The sequence below is a fragment of the Rhyacophila brunnea genome, unplaced genomic scaffold (genome assembly GCF_057557595.1).
Source record: "Rhyacophila brunnea isolate RB1 unplaced genomic scaffold, BYU_Rbru_1.0 scaffold_21, whole genome shotgun sequence".
Lineage (NCBI taxonomy): Eukaryota > Metazoa > Arthropoda > Insecta > Trichoptera > Rhyacophilidae > Rhyacophila > Rhyacophila brunnea.
In genome coordinates, this window is record NW_028232871.1 from 27,277,445 (window position 1) to 27,301,584 (window position 24,140).

Consider the following 24,140-nt stretch of genomic DNA (forward strand, 5'->3'; position numbering starts at 1 on the left):
TTGAATATCAATAAGTTGATTGTGTCACGAGCTGTATGGCATGTTGAACCATCTCGTTGGAACCATATATCGTCTAGATCAAAATCATCTAATTCATGCATATTCCACGTAGTGCCATAAGAAAGTTCTTGAGAACGACCTGTAATTATTGATTGTTCAGGATTTTCACCCACAATTTGATTCACAACATCGATATTTTCAGCAGTACGTTTACGTTTTTAATGAGTTTTTGATTTTTAAAATCCAAAAATTACTATTTGGTCAAATTTTTTAAATTAAATTACGAATAGTAAGCTCTTGCGTTAATTATTTTGACCATAAATTTCACGTAATGCCCAAAACGTAGCTCGAATAATAATTATATTCATTATTGTTTTAATAAATTTTAGCAATTATTAAAAGTTCTACAACTCTGTATCTTTCCATGATGATTTTCCAAGCAATGCTGAACATAAATGTAAATTTTGGCGGGAATCAGAAAAAAAAATCCTGCTTTTAAAAAAAAAAATTAAATCATTACTACTACTACAACTAATTTGATAACCCTGTATATTGAGTTTGAAAAAGTATTCTTGTCTTATTGGTTGGTTTTCAAACCTAGTCATTGGTAATGTGACTAGTCCAGGATATTTTCATGGTACGCTGATTGAACCACATCTCGAAGCTTCCAATCTGTTTATTGTCTATTCCTCTAACATCTACGATTCGATACCATATAGGAGCGGAATTATGCAGCATCTGATTGTCCTATACCGAGTGCCCAGACTCAATGTTTCGATCTGCAGAATAGATGTTTTATTAATTGTTAAAGTGGGTTAGAAGTATTGTTATCCCTTTCTATGCCTCACGATGTTATTATGGCAGTATTTGACAGGCTCTTAAAACACAATCACTGTAATACCGGTAATTTATGGCTAAGTATTTCATAATTATTAAAACAGATGTCACAGTGTGTTTAATTTTTTTATATTATGCAAATCAATCGACAGTGCTTAGTAATTTGAGTTTAAAGTCGGACGAGATAACTCGCAAAATTTGTATATGTGCGGCCTGTCGATCACGACCTCATAGAGCGAGATTACTCGCTGAAGACATAGAACCGGATATAGAGTGACACCTGCAGCCATTGAGAAGCTGACATAACGAAAAAGTATGACGATGATGTTTTCTTACCCCCGATGTTAAGTTTAATGTTCTGAAGGTTGTTGGTTAAGTATGTGTGTGACATAATATATTTCGGGAGTGATAAAGAGAAATACACGTTGGTATTTTTGATGTTTTGTATTATGGCAACGTAGTGATTACGTGGCACTACAGAATTACATTGTATTAATATTAGTTGATTTAAGTTTTGAATTATGATTACAAAAGAAACGGACGAACTGCGCGTATCGACTACATTTTAAAAAGGCACAGTGACAACTTTGTCCTAGGAAGGCTCAATGACAACTGTTTCATTTCCGTTTGCATCATTGTCTATGATCTATCAATGACCATAGACAACAACATGACAGTTGTAGAGTTATATTCAAAACCTCTATAAAAGATGAAGAGGAATAAGTTATCTATGATAAATAATAAATACGTTTTAGTAGACTTTAAATAGAGACTGACATTAAAGCCATTTATTTTATCATAATTCATAATGAGTAATGACAATAATATGTAAGCGAGCGTTAATTTACTTTATTTGTATCCTTGCCAAAACACTAAGTAATCAATTACGGGCGCTAAACGAGTGTGTTGACAGTGTCACAATAACACGAAAGGCGTACGATTACTAATGTTGTAAATCAATTATGAGAAAGAGTCGCTTGCGAAACCTTCCGAGGGTTAAGTGGCTAAAGATGATAGATGGCCCTCGACAATGACTCTGACGGTGTCGCCTCGTTCTGAGCTCATTCTCCATTCAATCTCGACCTGTCACTCGACCGTGCTTAACGGGTGAACACGCGTTTTCGTCTGAAAAAAAAATGCCGAAAAGATTAATGAATTTTCTTGAACAGTGTTATTGATCGAGTGTGCAGCGAAATTTTCAATTTAAAAACATTAAATTTGTCGCCATATGCGCACTTAAGAAAAACACAATTCTTCATCATTAGAATAATGTGTAGCGACTTCACATCGTTGAAATACAAGAAAATTCATTAGGAGCCCAGGTGCCATATTATAACGACCGAAAATTAAATTAAGAAATTAATTTTATCTATCTCTGAGAGTTGTATCTGAAGAATCTGTACACTTTGTAGCAAAGATTTATATGCCATTATGATGCCTTATCTTTTGTCATCTGTAAAGTGACATTGATTATCAAATAAACTTACTGTTATATATATTGGGATAAACAACTCAATCCGTGTCAGCATATTGATCGGCGATATTAAATAACTAACAGCAATTATAAATTCCTTAATATCCATTTCCCATAGTGTCCAATTATGGAAAACGTAGTAAATAGCTTACTGCAATTATAATTTCCGCAATATCCATTTATTCATATTCATATCCATATTATTTTGATTGTACGTCAATAAATATCACTCGAATATAAGTTCCCGGTCTGTTAGTATCTTGGTCTCTGTATCACTCCGCACAACATCACATTCTACCGAGACTTGGACCTCGGAACAGTATCATACGTATTGTAACATAACTACTGCAATATACTGTTGTACCGACTGTTTACGCTGAAAATAAAACTCGCTCCTCCATCCACCTGAGCAACCACCAAACCTCGACCTCTTCATCCACAGCACCATGACTCCCACATATATATACAATAAAAGAATATTACTTACAATTACATACATTTAAAATTAAAAGAGGAACTATATTTTGGCTGACTTTCATTGGATTTTACCAAATACACGTGTTAAACTTTCTATGGGAGTTTTAAATTCATCTATAATTTTAAAGAAATCGCATCATTTTTCATTCTGTATTTGCAATGATATAATATTAATATATTTTATCATAATTAGTGTAATATATTTTTAAATCATTGTTTATTCTGTAGCATTCAATTATGTACCTACTAAAAATGTATTTAATTGGTTATAACTGAATATAAAAAAGATTAAGATGCAATAATGTGTTGTCGAGATAGAAAACTCGCTCTGGCAACTTTTTCTCTTTAAAAAAAAAATACAAAAAATATTTTCACTTCATACCTACTAACTACGCCAAAAGAATAATATATTATATAATTTTATTTTCTCATCATATTTACTAACATAAATTATTAGTGCCGAATACTTAATATGTAAAAAAAATTATGTAATTTATAAACAAAGGGGTTTTAAAAATGTCCCAACCAGGTTTAACTAAATTACCATTGCGGATTTGCGATTTTTTCAATGCAGAACTAAAACGATCCAAATCCTAAGATAACTTATAAATTAGATGCTTTTTTCTATACTATATTAGTATAGAAGTTTGCTCCAGGTCACTTTTAAAGTTATTTTTAATAAGTATATAATACTCCATAATACATAAGAAAAAGTTAGAACTGCGTCATATTCTCAGAAAATTTTCTTTGAAAATATTTTAGAATGTAAAGCAATTATTAGCAATATTAATATTTTAAATACGTTAAAAATAATAATTATGTAACATTGTGCTAAAAAATAATTAAACCAATTATTCATGTGCCATAGAAGTTATTATCGCATGTATCGAATAACCAAATTTCTTCCATAAATTACGTCCGCTATTCCCAAATCATTCATGACGGTTGGTGCTCACTCAGCACTCCTTTTTCTTTGCAGAAAATTTCTGATTGGTTGTAATTATATTCATTATGTATCCGATGAGGGAGGTTTTATTAATATATGACTAGTTACTACTTCAGTAAGTGATAAGTTATGTCTAGCACGCATAGAATATTAACTCTTTCTTGGATTGGATGGCTACATAAACTTGTAAGTAATTCATATTATCGAAACACGCGATGTTTTATAGTAAAGTTATCCCCAAGCGTGTTAGATAAATAATTAATGAACTTCTCTTGGAGTGTTTTCATTTATTAATATAGGAACTAGAAAAAAAAACCAGGTGGCAGTGCTACCTGGTTTTTTTTACAACATTCTTGTCGATGCACTTAATAATACTATTTAACTAACGATATTAATATTTTACAACGTTTTTATTAGCTAGTATTCTTGTTTGTCCGGTGGTTGTTTGTGCAGTAAAAATTTTGCAATCGATTTTTACCTAACTTCCCGACTAACTAGATATTTGAAACTTTTAGAATATATCAGAACACGATGCCAATGCATTATTTTAATACTTTTAGCCATCTTTAAGCAGAATTGAATTTTCAGCATTTTCGGTTAATTCTGTTTTGTATGGAAAGTTATTTCAGAAAAATCCGTAAAAAGTAAAAGACTATTATTGGTTGCTAAGGGGTCCTAGCAACTAAATTATTAATATATACGTGCGTTACTATAGAAATCAAAATGACATTTCAGTATTCTATATTTGTTTGTTTGTTTTTTATTTACTTCAAGTACAAGTTTGAGCATATTAAGCATACATAATTCAACAGGAAGTTTAAAAACGTTGTACATAAAAAGTTCTGTTTATCTTGTAATTATTTATATAAAGACGCGGGGCCCACTCAAGCTTATTTCTAACTAAGTAATTATAAAGAGCTTTTAAACGCAAGATGAAATCCAACATTTGTAGTACCGTATTAAAAAAAATGTTAACCATATTGATAGTAAGATACAATTCAATGTCAAACATAATACCAAGATCCTTTACAAATGATTTTTGGGATAAAACTTGAAAATACAATAAGCTGTAGTAAACAATCAAATATTAGGTACTTACTTAAACTGACACTACAAACCATTCAAGTTCATGGATGACTGCACAACTATCTTACAGGCATCTTTACTCTGTGCTCTCTCCCTCCGGTCGGTCACACTAAGTCTAAAGTATTGCATTTATCAATATTTACGTCTAATGGGGTAGTGATTTTTGTGCGGTATGATGTAATATTAAAATACATTTATACCATATAATATACTGTATAAATTTAAGGGCGGACGTGCTCAGCGTGGGTCAAAATGGCGCTTTTATTCTATTTTCACGCACGTTAACATCATTTTACTCCCTACTTTAATTATAGTTTGTCAATTTATAGCTACGGCCGTATGTTGTATCTTAACTACTGGAGAATGCCAAAAAAATGGCGGATTTCAAAAAAACACTACCTTATTCTTAGGTCAATAATTATTATAAAGCAATCATTATTCGTAAGATCTTTATCATACTTGAATGGTCAAAGACATAGCTTATAATTAATATCTTTAGAATTATCTTCAAATGTGTTAATCTTGCCCATTTTTTGAATAATAAAATGCCTAACCCTTGTCAAATTTGGGATCACAGAGATTATCAATATAATTTTTTATCATAAATATTTCACTATAATAATGTCGATATAAATTATACTGATGGTTTTATAAATGCGTTTAAAAAATAATAAATGCAAAAAAATCTTAACACCACTGCACATTTATGTACTGAAATATGACTATATTCTAAAACATTAGAGCGAGAGGTTTAAAAGAATACTATTTTATGTAATAAAAATACTTTATGCAGTCATCAAATGTTTAAAATAAATATAAAAAATAATAAGGCTACAAAATTATATAAATAGATTATCTACAACGTTTAAGGAATGTCCAGGATCATGCTTTGAAAATAGAATAAAAGCTCCATTTTGACCTACGCTGAGCATGCCCCCCCTTAATAAACTTTTTTTTGTTATCGAACGAATAAGACAGGATTTGAAAATGTAACATTACATATTATATTGAACATAAATAATTCAAAAATATCTCATGCATATACATATACATACTATAAAAATCTTTTTAGAAAAAAATATGACTTTTAACAGTTGGATTCGCTTAATTTAATATAGCAATAGTCAACATTATAACGTAATTTGATAAGCATTTCATGCAAAACTACTAGTTAAAATCGTCGTGATTAAGAAAGATGGAAAAGTATTTTTTCTTAAAAGATTTTTTCTATGGGTATATATTATATTATATACATGAGATATTTTAAAATAATGTACGTTACTGTATAAATATTTCTAAGGCGAATCCAAGTTATAAGTGTATTTTTAATAAAAATATACTGTCCGAAAAAATGTTTTTGTCAACATTAAATATATCTGGAATTTCATCCCACCTTAGCCCAAAAGCTTTAAAAACATTGCGGAATTTCTAACACAAGAAAGACTATTTTTCCGGCGGTAACACAAGACACACTTCTTAATGGACATATCGATTTGCAACGTTACCTATATACCGACGTCTTAGGGTACCTATGTACACCCACCGTGACCTTAGACTTTGCACAATTCTAGTCACGTCCCTTTCATTACGCCGTCTCGCGGGATGTGTCCTGGGCGGCAGATCACGCTATTCCTAAACGCATTCAATCCGACAGATTTTCCGAAACGATCTGTTAAAAGAAAGAATTCCGCTTTGCCGCTGAGTCGCCTTACTGGATTATATAGATAAGTCTTTAGTACAGTGGTTGGAAACGTGTCTTTCTTGCAGCTGATCATACTAATATAACTTTTTTAATTGTGTTAACTGTCAATTATTGATGGAAAAACATTGTATTAGGTAAGTCATCATCATCATCAGCCGCGGTCAATCCGCTGTTGGATGAAGGCCTCCCCAAGCTTATTCCAGCTCTTTCGATCCTGTGTCGTTTTTTATCAGTTTAGGGCAACCCTGTGGCCGTTTCGTGCCTCTTGGGTACCATTGGATGACGGCATTTGTCGGCCAAGCGGCCGTCCTTTTGGTGAGCAATGTACCCCGCCCATCTCCATGTCAGCTATTTGGCAACGTCTATTACATCGCGTACTCCTGTTTGCTTCCTAACCCATTCGTTTCTCTTATGGTCATTTCGCGTGATGCCCAACATACACCTCTCCATGCCTCGCTGTGCGACTCTTAGCCTTTGGATATCTCTCGTGTTGAGGGTCCACGTCTCGCAACCATACGGTACATACATTAGGTAAGTAATTAGATTAAAACAAAACCTGTGGTAAAATTTGCCATGTTGTAATTTGCTTTGTGATAATATATAAATAAATCAATTTAATTTACCTACCTTTTCAGAAAATATTATTTTTAGGTCGGTACATATTTTATTTATTAAGGAAACAAACAGTTACATTTTGATTACAAAAATATGTTTAAATAATTACAAGATAAAAAGAACTTTTTATATACCGCGTTTTTAAATTTTCTGTTGAATCATATAAACTTGACAATTCTATGTATGTATTAATAAATACTTTTTTTGTACTTGATAGAAATACTGAATAAATATAGAATACTGAAATGTCATTTTGACACTACATATTGATTTCCATAGTAACGTACGTATATATTAATAATTTAGTTGATAGGACTCCCTTAGCAACCAAAAATAGTGTTTTACTTTTTACGAATTTTTTCCGAAACATACAAAACAGAATTAACTGAAAATGAATTCAGTTCAGCTTAAAGATGTCTAAAAGTATTAAAAGAATATATTGTCATCGTGTTCTGATATATTCTAAAAGTTTCAAATGTCTAGCTAGTCGGGAAGTTAGTTAACAAATCGATTGCAAGATTTTTATTGGACAAACAAGAAAAAAAATACTGGACAAACAAGAATACGAGCTAATAAAAACGCGGTAATATAGAAGGTGAAACCGTAAATATGACTATTCTAGAACTTTTTTCACACTCTTTGCCACTGCCTCATTATTAACAAAAAACATGATATTTTCAATGTATGTTTTATATTATATACTTACTTTGCATTTAAATTGTAAGATTAATACGTTGCATACACAGCCAAATTACTTGGAATAATTTCATTTAATTATTGTGCAATATATCTTCAATAAAAAAGTTCGATTTTAAAATTTATTAGTATAAATACCTGTAATATTATATATTTTCCATCAGTTGATGATGTCCCGTTTAAATGGATAAGATTAGTCCTGATTATAATTTATTAAAATGTATACAATAAACACTACATACATTTTTTTAATAATTCACACCCCAGACACCACTGACGTAAGTCTGAATTTTGCTGTTTTGAGTTATGAATGCAGTTCAATTACATTTATTTTTCTCTATCTCAGGAGACCACTGGCGTATCTCAAAAAAAATATTTATCGAGATATACCCCTAACTCCAGTGCTATTTTAAATACATTGAGTCACATATCGAGAAGAACACTCCAGTAACTCTGATACTCTTAAATGAATGCCACTAGAAAGATATTTTTTTTCCAATTTTAGAATTTTTTTTTATAAAAGCCATTGGACAATAAATCAAGTACCATAAACATGGTTCAAAAAGTATGTTTCGGCTCTCCTGGAAAATGGCTGAGTTTGACTTACGTCAGTGTAAGTCTGGGGGTGCGAATTAATAATAGATACTTATGGTTCGTATGTAGAAATATGTAAAAATAATTACCTCCAGAAAGCCTAGATCACTTAGGATACTGCAGATATATGTGTGTCATTTAATTCAGATGGCGAACAGTAAAGGCACTTGCATCCTATTATTGAAAAAAAAATATCCAGATTTATGGATTTTCATATAAAATTAAGATATTCGAGATATACTAGATGAAGTAGAGATTAAAATTTAAAAATTACACCTACTTTTGCGAACAAGCGTTTTCTGGCATGAGTTTTACGTAGAACAATGTTTCTTCTCGACTAAATTGATGGATATTTTATTTTGTTTAATCAATTCTATTTTGCACCTTATGTTTTAGTGGATATCAAGATATAATTTTGCAAAGGGAAAAAAGCCACAAAAACAAAATTAACTGAGAGAAACACAGTGATAAATTAACCTTTTTTAAATATTAATTCAATAATATTTTTTCATTTGGTTTCATTTTTATAAATCATTTTTGAAATATTAAAAATTGACTAGTACTTTTTTACATTAGCTATTTTATTTTGCGGTCTTATTATTAAAACTTTAAATTGAATGTGATCCATAAGTATGAAAAGGTTGCCGACCTCTGCAGTGTATATTCACGTTTGTTTTTAGAATGTAAACCTTTTTTAGTTTTAGATTTTCCTGCCACATAAAATCCCTACAGATTGTGTGAGTACTTACTATGTATTGATTTATTTATTTGCTTCAATAATATTGTGACATTACATCTTGAGAGAGCTTTCGAAGGCATTAAAGTTTCACAGAAAAACTGGTTCAATGGATTGATGAGCCAGGAAAATCTAACAACATCAACATATATATTTTATTTGTGAACATTGACAGTTTATGTTCAAGATGTTCACAACATGACATGACAAATGAATCACACAATAAATTCAAACGGTTAAACAATATATATTATATTATGTACATATTTAAAAAAAGTCACAACCCTGTAACCATAGTGTTATAACTATCAAAAAAATTTAGGTTTGAGATAATTGTACAATTTTTATACCAATTTAATCTTCTACCCAACGATAAACTGTCATATAAATCCAATGTTATTTTATGCAATATTACTTTTAATGAAATTATATACATGTGTTAGAGTAGGCTGTAGTAAAATACTAGCTATAGTTTAACTGTGACTTTAAACTTATTATTTTAACTTACTAAATCTATAGGTACAACTTACTGTTACGCGTTAATTATATCATTTAATAATAGTTAATTGTATCAAAATAAAACTCTATTCTTTGTTTTATGGCTTGATTAAATTATCTCAAAACTAAGATTGTTCACAATCTACACTGACTTTTAGTACGGTAATATAATAAAAAAGTTAAAATATAACATACACAATTATGTAAATAGGTACAAAGAACATACACCGTTTAAACAACATTTTAAGGGCCCACATGCTCAGCGTAGGTCAAAATGGAGCTTTTATGGTATTTTCATAGCGTAACACTGGACATTCCTTAAACGTTGTAGATAATCTATCGATATAATTTCGAAGCCTTATTATCTTTTATATTTATTTTAAACATTTGATCATGCCCATTTTCGAATAATAAAATGCCTAATTCTTGTCAAATTATGGTTTAAAAAGATTATAATATATAATTTTTATCGTAAATATGTCACTATAAAATGTTAACATTAATTTTACTTTGTGAATGCGAAAAATTAATAAATCTAAAAAATCTTAACACCACTTCACATGGATGTACTGAAATATGACTATATTCTAAAACATTAGAGCAAGAGGTTTAAAAGAATACTATTTTATGTAATAAAAATACTTTATGCAGTCATCAAATATGTATTTAAAATAAATGTAAAGGATAATAACGCTTCAAAATTATATAAATAGATTATCTACAACGTTTAAGGAATGTCCAGGGTTATGCTCTGAAAATTCCATAAAAGCTCCATTTTGACCTACGCCGAGCATGTGGGCCGTTAAGAATGTATTATAATTATGTATCTCCAACTGAATATATATTTGCAAGTGAAATATATCGATAGCTGAAGCAATCAATCAATGGTAGAACATTATAATGTTTACATGCTTTATACAATATTTTTTTATTTTATGTTTCCTCGCCCCCAAGAGGTCGAACCTTACTTAGTATTTTTTATTATTATCACTTTTGACCTGAGACCTATATACTAAAGGAAGTATTACTATGCTAAACATAACGTTTTTTTATATATATTGTGGGACTAAAATGCCATAAATTTTCAATAAAAATGATGAGTTTACAGAGACCCGGAAAATTGCTATCGGAAATCAAGCAGTAGACCAAGTTTCCGAGGGCGGAAACATTTTGTGCTCATATGGAAAAAATGTACAAGATTATGTTGATATCCCCTTTATAATAAACAATCTACGATGGGTGAGCGATTTCTGATTAAATATAATATAAGACCTACTAGAAAAATTTTCTTACAATTTTTAATTTTGCCTCTACGTTGTCCTCTCTCCCATGGGTACTCTTAACGTAAAGTCATGTCAATTCAGTCAAAGTACATTTCAGTACAGTCATAAAAAATCTGCTTCACTTCCAAAAGTAGGGTTCAGCGATACTCTCGATTAAGTATTTTGGAGGGTCATTAACATCAATAATTGACAAAACACACTCCCTTAAAACAAAATACATGTGCTCAAATTCTATTCGGTCCAAGAGAGTTTTTTTATATATTTCTGATGCATTTCCAAGTTATATACTAATATTATCAATGAAAAATTCTACCTTATTAAATCTTACTCATGTATGTATATGCAGTTTTCAATAAAACATCATTACTATAATTAGATGTTTTATCTAACTCTTCTTCATTCTGTGCCTTATCTTTATCGGAAGTCAGCAATGATTTTGGCTATTTTTTCCTTGTCTGTCTCGGTTCTAAATATAAACGAAGTTCTGAGTTTAAACCAGACTCCGAAATATTTATACCATGATTTTCTTCTCTTCTAAGCCTTCACTTACCGGGCATTATCCATTAACACAATCACTGATAACCTTTTAATTACCATATTTAAATAACACGTTAATTATATCTAATGGCCAACGCCTCCAAACGCGCCAGTCGCGGTGTTATCACTAAATGAGTTTTTGAAGATAAGATGCAAAAGTTGACTTTCGGGATAGTTTTTTTTTTTAACCTTTTTTATCCATGATACTCGTGATTTTCAATCTAGTTTTTGTGAGTGTCCACGCCTCTAAGTAGTCCGTATAGTAAGTAGGTCATCTAACAACATCTATACTATAATTTGAAGAATATATTTGGATGTTTGTATGTTTGTACCGTCCTTCGGATTTTCTTTATACAAATCCACACGCGCAGTCGGATTTCGACAAAACTTGGGCAGTAAACGGAGGCCGACAAGCCGGAGTGCATCGTTGGAGTCTCAAATTTTAGATTTAACCCATTGCATCCCGGGGACAGTTTTACGGTTTTTCGGAAAAAGCCACCGCATACAGAGCCCTGAAACGCGGAAGTTAATGCTGCAACCTCCATTGTTTATTGAAAATTTCGCTAAAATGTGTACATTAAAAAAAATATTGGCGTTTATTTCAGCTCGATCGGAGGTCAAATGGTAAAGTTAAATGCAAATAATTATATTATTAGAATTGCTAATCGGCAGGCTGGTGCGGGCGACGCGTTACGCGTGCTGCCACATTAGATCGAAATGCTTCACTCACGGACAACTGTATGTACCGGCATCAAGGGTGGAGAGTAGTAAAGATTTATATATTTTGGCACCAAATGGAAAAACCACGAATATTATATATCAAAATGCCCTATTATATAGAAAAGTTTTAAAATAATAAATTGAATATGTCGTACTTTTTAAGATATTTAAATGCAACAAATATACATGTTAAAAATAAAAATCTCTGATATTATATTTTTTGACATTTTTAAATTCAATCCTTTGCACTCTACGTATTAAATTTAGAATGTTTATTTTCAAATATTAAACCATTCCACTCCCGGGAAGCGCTAAGTTATGCTGTTAGTATTTTTATTAATTCTGTTTAATTATATTAAAAGAATTTAGTACTTTTGTAATAGCAAAGCGAAGAATTTTATGCAGCTTTTCTAAATAAACCTTGAACCACAAACGTACAAATTTGTTACAAATTGGCTATTCAACTCAAAACAAAGTTGCTCTTCTTCCATTTTAACATTTCTATATTTATTTGGGTACTTACTTCTTTTATAGAAGAATGGTTTTTTAAACATTTGTATTGTCTTACGTTAGAGAAAGAGGTTATCACGTAACTATTTCAAATTAGACAACATCAACGAGTTTTGTGGGGAAACTTGCCGAGTTTTGTTTGATAAAATCACGTACAAAATGTTTTAACGCGGGCTGCATGTGATATATTGCTAATGGCCTCAAGTGTGCACTTTTTATGACGTTTTTATTATTGGCTTCGAAACAACATGCAATACGGCTGGCCACATCCGTAAATTATAAAGCATTGCCTTACTGAAAATGGGTTTCTGGCATAAAAACAAGGCCACTTGGTCGAGTTTATAACTAAATTACAATATCTTGGTTATTCCTACTGTAAAATTGCAAGAGAAAATTTATATATCATAACAACTATAGTAAGTTTTCTCTAACGTGAGATACTTCAGTAATTTGTAGAAAAACACTATTATGAAGGAAAATTGGGTATAAAATTACTAAAGGTGACTATAATTTTAAATATACGTAAAATTAATAAATTTTGAGATGCCACAGGAGTACACTATAATGATAATAAATAGATATATGAGGTTGATATGTGTAGCTATACAATGGACTATGAGATACCTATGGCTATCCGGATCCGGATGTTCCTGTTGCAGGTGACAGCCTTAATTAGATATTGTCTGGTACCGTCTTCATTAATGAATTGATTGATACGTACTACAGATTTTAGATACATACTAATATATTGATACATAATATAACTATTATTTATTCACTGTATCAGATAAAAAAAATATGAATATAGCATTCTTCATTGAATAAACAATATTAATTTACATTTCCATGTTATATCTAAAATTACAAAACCATCCAAGAATCAAGGTAAGTACCTTAATTGAAAAATTCCAAAATATAGTACTGATCGTATATTAATAAAATTTAAGAGAATATTTCGGATGAAAAGTTATTAAATCTTGACATCATTTGTATTGTATCGGTTGCTTAATTAATTGGTAATGTGCATTTGGCTGGAATCTGTTGAATTCAAAATAGAAGTTGGACTTGGTACACATATTCATGAATTTATGTAAAATTCTGAGGTGTTTCAAATTATGTAATCTTGTGTAATAATTATTATAGAGTAATAATTGACGTGTTTCATTATTATAAGACAATAATATAGAAACTGAGGATGAAGATGATCGAAGTGTATAGGCAACTTCGTTTTAATAAATCTACCTCAAATTTAAATACGCAATTGTAAATTCTGCATGACTGATTTCAACATTTTGTAAATGAGGTTTGGTTTTTAAATGATGGATTATTTTATATGCCAATAACAAATATTTATTTCTTTCTATTTATAAGTGTTTTTTTTGGTTTTACTTTACTAGTGTTTGCTGTTAATTATTGTCAGTTGAAAATGCGTTGTAATTATTAAAATGAGTTACAATATGATATCACTTTATAATATTACCTGTTATCACCCAAATATTTTAGTATTTATTTAAAAGGCAAAAATCGGGATAAAACATTCAGACTATATACGGAGCTTTAACTATAATCCAATGCTAGTATTAAAATACTTTTCTTAAAAAGCGCTGACACATTATTTGGTGCCCTTTTTACACATAGGTATACATATATATTAATAATTATGTATATAAATATATGTGAAAACTATTCCCAACTTATATTTGACATAGTATATTATATTACTAAATTATATTACAAATTTAAACCTCGTTTTATTTGGGCAGTCTTTATTAATACAGTTCTAACTGTAGATTATAAATATATATATTAAAATTAACATGCAACAGAATCTCAATATTATAATGATATGTAATAATTTAATTAACATCGGATAAATTCACCACACCTAAAGTTATACAGTCAAGTCACGTTTAGTTCTCTAAATACTTACCATTTAGCCCTCGCTAAACCCGAGTTTTAAATATTCAAATACCCACCTGTAAACTATACATTCGTATTCTAACACAATAAAGGAAAAACAATCCGCAAATCACATCCCGTTGTAGTCGATTCGGCAGCGCTGGTCCAACGGGGCCAACGTGCTAAGTGCTGGCCCCAAGGACCAAACTCCTGGGACTAGGCCACGTTTACAATGGGCCAGTTTGGAGCTTTTTGCTATGACCTGTTGTGACCTGCACTGACCCGTTTGGACAGCCCATGTTACGTGAGCTTTCCACGCTTTTCACCGGTGTGGTGCTTCTTGGTAGAGAATGTAAAAGTTTTTTGTATAATTTTCACGAATTACAAAGCATTTTTTTCAAATTTTAATTATGTACTGATATATTCACACGAAACATTTTGACCATCAATGCAAACGTTTAGTATTTTTTAAAATTTAAATTGAATTAAAATTAATACTTTACATAATTAGTAAACTTTACAAATTAGGAAATCAAGACGTTCATAATATGACAAAGAGATAGAAGCAATATTACTAAAAGAGTAAATATATTTTTTTAAAGAATCTAGAAGTACCTACGCCGAATGAGCTAAGTAGACCCATTTAAAAAATATAAATCAAAGACCGCCCAAATCCAAAATATGTCAATATTTGAAGCGATTTGGTTATAACACAGTTATTGTCCGCCCAATTAGCATTGTCAAAAGCAGGTTAGTTATGTACCTTGGGAGACAAAACACCATAAGAAAGACATGTAACGTAAACACTTTTGAAAGTTGAAGAATGTAGATGTGGTGACACTTTTAGAATTTAGTTTTAACTACATAGGTACTTACAAAAATCCAACATAACAGTATGTTGTGTTTTGAAAACAGATGACTGCGACATTTCTCGTTACATCTACGTTGAAGATGCGTCTTCTGGCTATAGATCCATTAAGTCAGTTCTAGCCTGATTTTTTTTAAACAAATCGGATTTTAGCATCCAGGAAGCCCACTAAAACAATCACTTGGTTATATACGGTATGCATGCTGGTATGATAAAAGAAGACTAAAGAAGACTGCACGTAGCTGGAATTTTCGAAAGTGTTGGTTGCTGGCCCTATGCTTCACCTAAAGAGCAGAGAATGACTGACAATATTATGAAAAAAAATATTTTAAGCATTACAATATGGAGATAAAAACTAATTAAATTCACTAATGAAGATAAACATGAAATATCTTTTTAAGTCCATTGTCCACCAAAATTAATTCACTACTATTTAACTAACTGAGATTCGTACAAGCAGAAAATTGAGCAAACCATAGTTTAATTTAGGCTGTAGTATCATTAAAAAAGGAGCAGATAATATTGATATAAGTATTTTATGGAACCAATAAATAATTGGTAAATAAAATGTAATATTAATTGATTTTATAAAATTTATAAAATATTTTATATTCACCTGTAGAGCAAGTAATAATTATGTGACACATAATATTATTTCGTTCAATTATTACTATATCGAATTAAACTAATAATGTTTTAGGTTTGAGTTTTAATAAATATAATAATTGTCGATAGGTATTATAAATAAAAACACAAAATAACTATAATTGTATTGTGGTAAAAGGAAAACCTGGTAAATTTAGAAAAAATATTGTATATGGTATAAATACATTTAAATGGAAAATGGGAGAAATTAGAAATTATTTTTTTTTCTTTTCTTTTCGACCATGTCCGATCCTAATAGGATCATATGGGCCTCCACAGAGTAGAGGTTTGTATTAACAGATTTTGTTTTTACGAGAAATGGATGTCAGCCACTTGCTCAACCTATTAGGTCCATACCCTGACTCACACACATATTGAAAAACAATATGTGTACTTGTCAGACCCAGGATTCGAACCTGGGACCCACGGCATGATAGTTCAACGCTTATGCCACGCGGCCACCACACTAAGTCAGAGACATTAATCTGTAAACAGATAACAAGCTTGGAAAAAGATAAATGGCAGGTAAAATATCTTCTGTTTATACAAATACTGAAGGTTAAACTATATTATGATCAAGAAAAGCACTTACAAATGTGTCTTGTATAATCGAGACATTAGTCTGGGTACTCGATTCGATGAACGGCCATCAGATGGTACGTCTACGGAGTCAACGTATGGACGTTCAAGAAATGAATAATATGAAGACTGGTGGTTTTCAAGATGCGACTGTATCAATGTATCATGTATATATCCTATGGTGATCAGTGATCACATTACTAACTATAGAAGGTTTTAAAACGAGTACTGACTTAACAAGAAAACTCATATCTATTCTTAAGGGCAGAAAAATCACACTTCGGTTATATTTTCCGAAATGTTAATTATGATTTCGTTCAACTTAAAATACAAGGAAACACAAAGGTAGCTGAAACGTACTTGTAAGGATATTTCCTTAGCTAAGAAACTTTCAAAAATTGTTTAATGTTTAAGGCTTTGGTGATTGGATAAAACTGGCTCAGGATAGAGAAGTGTACCGCAAGTTGGTCGCCAATCTTTTATAGAAGACGGTACTAAAGAACATAATATGATTATTTAGTTTATTGTTGCTGTTATGACTTTGAATCTATTTTTAGACCAAAATATACTGTTTTTTTCTTGTGTTGAAACATTGAAATTTGTTTATGATTTAAAAAAAAGTCTTCGTATATGTGGTCATAAAATATGTCAGTTATCCATACAATGAGTAATGGGGTCCTTAATATTCCTTTTAGTAATGATATCAAATAAAATCTGAAAAAGACATTTTTATTACACAGTCGCAATTTTGTTACACAAAGTATATAACAGCAGGTGAAATATATCACCTTGTTTGTGGATCAAAACATAAAATATTGAGGATATTTGTAGTGTGCAAAAGGACTAGCACGTTTTGACCATAGCCTAGAGGGTCAACTTAAATAGCGCGTATCAGGATTGTTACAAGGGTTGAAAGTTAGAAAACATTAAGTTGAGCTTTTGTTTGAAACACTTTGGAATAGAAATAGGTAATGTGTGTGAGCCATTATTTCTCTATAGAGCAGTATCAATTATTTTAGACTTTTAAATGTGTTTTCTTTAGGTTGGAAGTTTTTTATACAATCTTCTCTTCCTACTGTGCCATATCCGTTGTCGGATATCAGCGATGATTTTTCCATTTTTTTTTCTAACATTGTTTTGAATAGGGTTTTTATTACCCGTGTCGTTGAAAAACTACCGCTATATGAATGCAAAATAATTGCTTAAATTATTTTAAAAACTCACATAACATATATTCTCTCGTAATTGTATTGACAACATCATCTGGGAATGGGATAACTGTGCGCCAGGACAACTGGGCGCCCTACTGTCGAATAAAATAAATAATATACGTTCGTTACGATGTTATACAGAAAGTAGACGATGAATTTTAATCAGTTTCTATCTACTAATTAGTAGTTTTAACTTATTTTGCTCTAAACATAATGTTTTTTTTTATTGCCGATTGAGAATAATCATGCCTGAGACTTTATATACAAATAACTCTCTTTAAGAACTCTCTTTCCGTTGTAATTTAAACATAATATGCACAATTAAATCATTATTTACGTTTACATATTTAAATTCTCGCCAAGTATTACATAATAATATAATAATAATTTAAAAGTACCTATAATTCACGAACGTTTATATTTATTTTCGAATTTCATTCGATTGCATGAGGCTCAGTTGTCTTGGCGCCGAGTCGTCAAAGACTCTCATAAGGCTTTTCATTAGTCGTAAAATTATCCTTAATATACCGTCAACAAAATTACAAAAACATTAGAATAAACTCAATTTGATAATCTTCATTTTTTATCGTGCTGGGATAAGACACTACTGATTGTAATGATTTCTCTTTCAAATGTATAGATTTTTTTATTTATTAAATTATTTATTAATATTATTTATTTTATTAAGATTATTTATTTTAAAATTATTTATTTTATTAAAAAAAGTATAGATTTTTTTATTTTACTAAATAAATACGAAAAATATTGGCGAAGAAAATTGTGCTGCCACCTTAGCAGACGAGGTTATACTACGTAATTACGTAATCAATAAATACTGAATGAGAAAGTATTGCTGCTATATTTCAATTAATTATGTCCCAACAATTTGGTTTCTAAATAACCTATTAATAGTTAAATATTATTAAGTTCGATAATTAGATAAAAAACGTAAGATAACCTCCTTTATTTCTTCAATATTTTGACAAAAAGTTTTAATATAGCGTTTGACACGACTTAAAAAATCCATAAACAAAAAAATCGATCAATTTGTTGACAGAAATATAAATTTCAAAAAGTTTTTTGCTTTTCATAACTACTTCAAATCAAATGTAAATTCTTAAATCTTAAAATAAGTAGTTTTTTACTATATACGTAATTCTTTTATAAAATATATATTACGACCATTATTGAAAAAAGGAATATACGTTTAATATATCGATTGAATTCCACAATATTGTCAGTCATAAAACATTGTCGTGTATTTATCAATTGAAGTCTATTAGTTTGTTGCCTGTCATAAACAATCAAATTTTACTGAGTTACAATTTATTTAAATTAGACATATTACATTTAAATTTCATAATAAAACATGAAACTGAATTTTCTTATTTAATTAAAGCATGTATCTACATACAAATTAATAATAACTGAAAATTATACCTATTTTCGTTTTTTTGTATTATTTACGATTTATAAATTTATAAAATTTATTAAACATGACTAAATTTTATAAACGATATTTATTGTTATTAATATAAGCCAAATAATTTGTAGTTATAAATTTATTATGTATTTGAAAAATAAAAACGTTTGAAATATTTTTAAAGATACAATCTAAACTTTTCTCTTTATAAAGTTTTTTCTGTAGAGGGTTTTAAAGTTTAAGCCATTATAACTTTTATATTTTCTTTATAATAGTCTTAAGGAAGAATTATTTAAAAAAATATTCCATATTTCTTGATTTATTCTGAAATTAAACAACAGAAAAAACATTAAAGTTATAAATATTATTCCTACAGTAGTTAACAAACTGTTTGATATTAAAATGTGGCAGTTAGTTCTATGATTTTTTTGTTTCAAACTTCATGGAATTTACGAAACGTTTTTAATAATATGTTACCAAAGTTAAAGACGGTAGAGAAAGGATATATTTTTTAGTTTGAGACATTGGTATGGCGATTTTAGTTTGTTGCCGCCATATTAATTTTCATAGTCAATCATCGAAGTAGTTGATAACTATTTAAAGAGCCTACTGCGCGACGTTATAAGAAAACTACTTTTCAGTTGCAAAATTACGTTTTCTTAAAATGCAGGCTTTTTCGACCACCAGAGGCCGGTGTGAAAATTGCTTGATAGTTTTAGTTTCTTCGCGTTCTACGTTGGGTCATCTTTCGATTCTGTTCTGTTTCACCTTATCTCCCGCTGGTGTGTTTTTTCGTGATTATACACTCCTTTGCTCCATCCTGCTCGTAATTTTCTTGATCGTGAGATATTTCGAGTTCAAGTTCAAGAATAGAATTGTTTAAATTTAAAATTTAATAAAACATACAATCATACTAATCATTTCTCATCGATATTTGTAAATATAGAATGGTGGATAGTTTTATTTTCTTTTCGATACCAGATACTGATATTGATTTAAATCTTAAGTTATTATAAATATATTAATAGTATCGACCAAAGGTAATTGATGGAATTTGAATTTAAATTCTAATGGATTCAAGCTCTTTATTATTCCATTTAAGTCGTTTTTTGCGATCCGTGTTTCGTCTTTCGGCATCTTCAGGCGTCGTGTACACTCACCAAAGGTAAACCCACACTGACAACGAACATTCTCAACTCTACCTTATATAGTAAATCAATACAATGAAGTAGGTAAAAACTCCATTACCTACCTATCCAGTCAGAGGTCAAAAAAAATACAATAAACAAATTATGAATAGTTGAAGTGTCAGTAAAAACCCTAATTATGTAGTATTTTTATTGTTTATAAAGAATAATGTCCTATTATTAGGTTTTGACGTTTTATTATAATAATATGGTATCGAGTGTATTGTTATTAATAAGATAGGGTTTTTATTAATTAGGTTTTTACTGACACTTCAACTATTCATAATTTGTTTATTGTATTTTTTGTGACCTCTGACTAGAAAGGTAGGTAATGGAGTTTTTACCTACTTTATTGTATTGATTTACTATATAAGGTAGAGTTAAAAGTGTTGTCAGTATGTGTTTACCTTTAGTGAGTGTACACGACGCCTGAAGATGCCGAAAGACGAAATCCGGGTCGCACAAAACGACTTAAATGAAAGAGTACAGAGCTTGAAACCATTAGAATTTATTATAAATATAATACACTTTCCCCAAACAGTGATATACTATTTGGAAGCACAACTAGTGGCATAGGTATTGTAAAAAGAGTAATAAAACTAGCATGGCATTATAAGGGAAGGTACGAAGTATGGCTTTATTTTCTGAAAGTAAATTAAAATCTGGGTTAATAACCCAATTTCGTGTTCGGGGTTTTTAATTAATGCCGGAAAATGCTGCTATAGACCACGGCGAAGCCTATTTTACGTCAAAATTAATTTGAAAATTTTCCTTGATAATATGGAAAATATTGTTTAGTGCCAATAATTTAACTGAAGTATCAGTTTTGTTTATTGTTGGACTAATTACATAATTTTTAATAATTCCTCTGTTATTACTATATGCTTATTTTTGAAACATGCTTAAGATTAGAATTTTATTATTTGTAAATTAAATAATGGCTTAATAATAAAAAAAAACTTTTCGTGTAGTTCTTTTATTAGTATAATATACGGAAAAAATATAGTTAATAAAACAACTTTTTTGAAGAAAACTATTTCAAAATATCTAAAGATGGAGTCACAAATTGGAAAAGAAAGTGAAAGAAAGGTTGTTAAAATTAATGTGTGCATTAACTTACTGAAGTTGACAAATTCATTTGTAGCAAAAATTGTCATAGGTTAATATATATACTAAGGTTGAAATGAGCTTCGTCAATCATGAATACGTTTGCATAGCTATGCCAAATTCTCCATAATAAATGACCAGTATACGAATTATACACCAGTTATTTTAAAACTGACTTGAATGGTCCGTTGCAAAAATGTGCGCGAAAAAATCTGTCTTGTATATAAAACACACATTATTTAGTTTATCAATGAATGAGGTACTTGATAATCAAGATGACTATATCGTCACCTCAATACTACAACTAGATAACTCTGATTTCGTCATTGTTATGAATTGTATACTTCACTAGATTAACATAAATTTAGGCTATAAATTTTATTATTATTTAAAATAAGAATGGAAAATTATGGTTGTCTAATTAGAACAATCAAATAATGTTAAATTGTATGAAAATATATTGTAGATATATTATTATTTTATTTATTTAATGCATTTATGGTTTTAAATTTATCTTATATTTAAAAACACAAAATTAATACAGTTCCCATTAACTTCTGACTTAGGTACCTAGTTTTATTATTTTGTAGAATCATATTCAATAGCTATGTCAAAAACAGTGAAAATCAAGTTATCTGGTTCTACTATTGAGGTGATGATAATAAAATAATATTATATTATGTTTATAAAAGTAAGTAGCGATACCATGTGACTTCGTTTGTGTAAAATATGGAAATAAAATTGACAGTTGTAAAGAATAAAAAAAGTAATTTGATTCGATGTGAACTTTTCAAATCAATAAGATAGACAAAGATTAGGGCTACAAACACACCCATGTGCGCTAATTTTGAGAAATTTTATATTAACTTTAAAACCTTTGTAGATATTGAGATGAAACTTTACCAATTGTATCGGTAATGTACATAGACAGTTTCACCAGTATTAGTCTAGTTGAGTTTGAGTTTTATCGGAATAAATAAATAAAAGACAGATAAAAATATTTGTATTTCGTCTGTATTTCAAGCTTCGGTATCATGGAAATAGTGAAAACGCTGACCAAAATACAAATAATTCGATATAACAGATAAATATATTATATAAAGAATAATATGTTAGTGTTAGTATTATTTTATGTTTATACCATGAGTTATTTAATATATTTCGAGTTATTATGTTAAAGAGAATTTATTGTAAGCACAAAACTGTTGAAACCAAACTGTATTTGTATGATAAACACTAGCCCATTACCGATAAACAAGACGTGAAGTGTTTTTTTGGACAATTCATTATATTTATTGCGCGCCTGTGAAACAATTACATCTAATCTATTCCTGCCAAAGAATTTACGGAGATTTTATCGAGCAAAAACTATCGGGTCATTAATTTCACAGCTCTATACACTAAGACGCAGACCGAGATCCAACATTTCAAACGGGAAACTCCCGAGAGAGGGAATGGAATTTTTCTCTTAGGGTCCCATCATTTTGGCGGAGGAATTTTTTGCGACCTGAAGTTGCACATTTTTCATAGTAATAGTTTTATAAAAATGTGACCGCTTTGAAAATAATTCAAGATTAAAATATATAATTTGAACTTCAATTCAAGTAGAACATTATCCTAGATAGTGGGACGTCTCATTACAAAAACTGATTAGTCTACAATTCAATATTCTAAATTACGGTTTTGTGCGTCAAGCCGTAACTGGTTGGTTTAAAATTTTTTCTGTTTAAATTTGTATTTTATTTTCAATTTATAACAAATATGCGCATTTATTTTAATTTGTTTTACCATGTTGAATCCTAAGAAGATTTTATGCCGACGTTAGTCATTTGCTTCACTTTGAAAAAATAGCATGTGATTTTTTTTCCAGACTCAGGATTAAAACCCGAGACCCACGATGTTATAGGCTATTAAATGATACATACTTTTTTGCAATAAACATAATGATATGAAAATTAAAATTTGATGTATTTATAAGAAACACTATTAATTATCAGATTCTGTAAATTTGTAAATTTATAATGTTCAAATAGGATATTAATAACTATTCATTAGTGACTTTACCTTAAATGACATATTCTTATAGTTTCAACGTATGGGTTTGAAATTCAAAATGGGTGAATAATAATAAATAGTTACAAAATAAAAAGAACTTTTTATATACAACGTTTTTAAATTTTCTGTTGAATTATTATGCTCAAACTTGTACTTGATATGAAGTAAATAAAAAACAAACAAACAAACAAATATAGAATACTGAAATGACATTTTGATTTTCATAGTAACGCACGTATATATTAATAATTTAGTTGCTAGGACCACTACCTTAGCAACCAACAATAGTCTTTTACATTTTACGGATTTTTATGAAATAACTTTCATACAAAACAGACTTAACGGAAAATGAATTCAATTCTGTTTAAAGATGGCTAAAAGTATTAAAATAATGCATTGGCATCGTGTTCTGGGATATTCTAAAAGTTTAAAATGTCTAGCTAGTCGGGAAGTTA

General features: G+C 29.7%; 1 protein-coding gene across 1 annotated transcript in view; it reads left to right on the top strand.

Annotated features, from left to right (window-relative positions):
* Nucleotides 1-24,140, top strand: part of Con (leucine rich repeat protein connectin) — a 189,976-nt gene that overhangs the window by 86,877 nt on the left and 78,959 nt on the right. The window lies entirely within an intron of this gene.